The following is a 3,124-nucleotide window of genomic DNA, read 5'->3' on the forward strand; positions in this document are numbered from 1 at the left end:
ACATACACTGATAGCTACATTTGCAACTTTGCTTAAAATCTAAAATTAATTCATCATAAAAGTTAAAAAGAATTCATACTAGCCTTGATATTTATAGAGATTTATTGATTTAGTATTAGTTTTTTCCTAAATATCCTACATTGAGTATAGACTGTATCTACAGTCATAAAGTGGGCTCTCTCTATATATATTTTTTAAAACTTATGCCGGCAGCATTCAGGGATGAGTCAGGTTGAAGCCAGAGACTCCATCCACATCTCCCTTGTTGGTGGCAGGGTCCCAAGCACTTGAGCCTTTATCTAATGCCTCCAAGGATGCATTAGCAGGACGACTGGATGAGAAGGACAGCTAGAACTTAAAGCAGCACTTCGATGTGGCATGAGGCTGTCCCATGCTGTGTTTTACCATGTGGCACCAACAATGCCCCAACCCAGCTGAATTTTTGTGATGTTTTATAGTGAGCTGTGAAGTTTTCCTGTCTGTGTTTCTGAGATGTGATTTTGGTTTTTAATCATAAATTGGTTTGATATTTCCTAATTTTTTTCCCTTTTATTTTAATTTAAAATTTTAAATTTTATGGTACAAATCTGTAGAATCTGGGATTCCCCCCTACCCCCATTCCCACCTCCGGACTGATTTTCCCCGTATCGTCACAGTAGCATAGTCCTTCAAGGAGCTAGAATTCCATCAGTCTGTTATTTAAGTGTACCCAACAAACTTTCTTCTTGTGACAACTTAGGTAATCATGAGAATATTTTTGTTTATTAATATGGCAGGTCATAGTGATTGATTTTCAGATGTTATACCAGCACTAGATTAACTCTTTCTGGGTAATTGTGTATAGTTCTTGCTATACATTACCAAATTCAACTCGAGATTATTGTATTGAGGATATTTGTATTAATGAAAAATGTTGACATGGAGCTTTTTGTTTATTTTTGTAATATCGCTTTTGAATCAGAGAAAAAACAATCTCATAAAATGAGTTAGAAAGTATCTCTAATGTCTCTTCATTTCTGGAAGATATATTCAACTGGCATGAAATACTCTCTGAATATTGGGTAGGATTCTCCAGTAAAACCATCTGGATCCAAAGATTTCTTTCGACGGTGGGGTCAGGCGGAGGCGGGGGGGCTTTGTCATTACAAAATCAATGCATTTAAAGATTATGACTATTCAGGTTGTTCGTTTCATCTTGGTTAAGTTGTAGCAATTTGCAGATTTTGAAGAACTGTTCTATTTCTACTGCTTGTTGGATTTACTGATGTGAAGTTCCTTTTTGTATTCTTTTTCTGTCCAAAGGGCTGCATGAGCTATAGCAGTATCACCTTCTCTTTTTTTCTGTCACAGCCTTGCTAGAGCCTGATTCATTCCATAGATCTTTTTAAGTACTAACTTTTTGCTCCATGACTTTGCCATGGTGTTTGCCTGCGTTTGATTTCATTGAGTTCTGCCCTTTATCATTTCCTTTATTCTACTTGCTTTGGGTTCGTTTTGTTCGTTTTCTAGTTTCTTGTGGGAGGCACAAAGATTGTTGATTTGAAACCTTTCATTCTTCCTCTTTCCCTCTGAATGCTCCCGTAGCTATGTTGGGCATATTTTTTTTTTTACTTTTTCATTATATTTTTAACAATCTTTACATAGTTAATTAGGGTAAAAAGGCTCAAGGGCTATAGGAAAGTGGGTAAGACTATTATTTCCACATTATTTCCTTCATGTATCTGAGGTAAAGAGGGATATTAAGGGAGAAGGCCCACCCAGTCTCCCACCCACCCAAGGTCCCCAATGTGGAGAGCATGCTCCAAGGGTCTTGCTCAAGTGGTTCTGATAGTTCACCAGTTATGAATCACTGCCATTCTCGCCACTACAAGCACGCTGCGGCCGTTGAAACATCCACTGGTTGACATAGTCTATCTTAGACTCTCTGTTTGCCCAGTTTTTCACTGCCAACATGTAGATGAAGTGGTTGATTGATTTTTTCTATCCTCTGTCTTTTCATGGTTAGGGTTCTGAGTCCAGCAGTTCGACTGGGGAGATCCCCAAAGAGACTTTGTCTGAGGTGTTCCCAGACCAGGTTCTTGTATGTACTAGCAAGTACAGGGCCCGGCACAGTCCATCGCTCCAATCAGCTGGTGGTTGCAATTACTGGGTCGGTTCTGTTTCCAGCCCTGTCTTCCACGCGAACCAATGGGTGTTGCAATCCAGCCTGATTCTGCCCAGCACACACTCGGCCCTCACATAAACTAGTGGGAGCTGCAGCCTAGTCAGAGCGACCCACAATAACCCGCACCAGGCCCACCCCCTATCCTGGTTTGCCAGTATGTGCAGCAGACTAGTCCAGTCTGTTGTTGGGCATATTTTGATATGTTCCTGTGTTTTCCACTGCCTTTAAAGCAAGGATACGGAATGGAAGCTGGGGCTTGGATGAAGAGCTCGATCACAGAAGTGGAAAGTAAAAGAAGAGGACAGGGAGCTGGTGGAATGAAGCCATATCAGCACTGACAACACTCCAGGGTCACACTTTCCAAATAACAACTGGCTAACAGGATCATGCTGTTCTAAGCAACATGTGTTATGGAGGAATCATGTGATAACCTTTCTAATCTGCTTAATTGCTCTGCATTAGTCAAGCACTTCTGCAGAAAATGATGACAGAGAACAGGAAAGTTAGGTGGGCCCAAAGGTCCCTTTCCTTTCGGCACTTTTTGACTCATCAGTCACCTGCAGGCTGTGCATGCCTGGTAGAAGGCACATACATAAATAAGTGAAATAATAGCAGCTTAGTTCATTTTGTGTTGTTTTTACACTGTTCTGGTAAAGACCAAACACATCTGTACGTACAAGCTATGAAACCAAAAAGTAAGTATCCAGGACTTGAACTGGTGCGCATATGGGATGCCAGCACTACAGGCAGAGGCTTAGCATACTATACTATGATGCCGGCCCCATGTTTATCATCTCTATATGGTTTTCAAAAGCATAATTTTATCTTTAAAAAATAAATTTTTGTTCTTATTGGAAAGGGAGATTTACAGAGAGAAAGAGCCTCCATCCAGTGGTTCACTCCCTTAGTGGCCTCAACAGCCGAAGCTAGGCAGATGTGACACGAGGATCCTGGAGCTTC

The sequence above is a fragment of the Ochotona princeps genome, chromosome 16 (genome assembly GCF_030435755.1).
Source record: "Ochotona princeps isolate mOchPri1 chromosome 16, mOchPri1.hap1, whole genome shotgun sequence".
Taxonomy (NCBI): Eukaryota; Metazoa; Chordata; class Mammalia; order Lagomorpha; family Ochotonidae; genus Ochotona; species Ochotona princeps.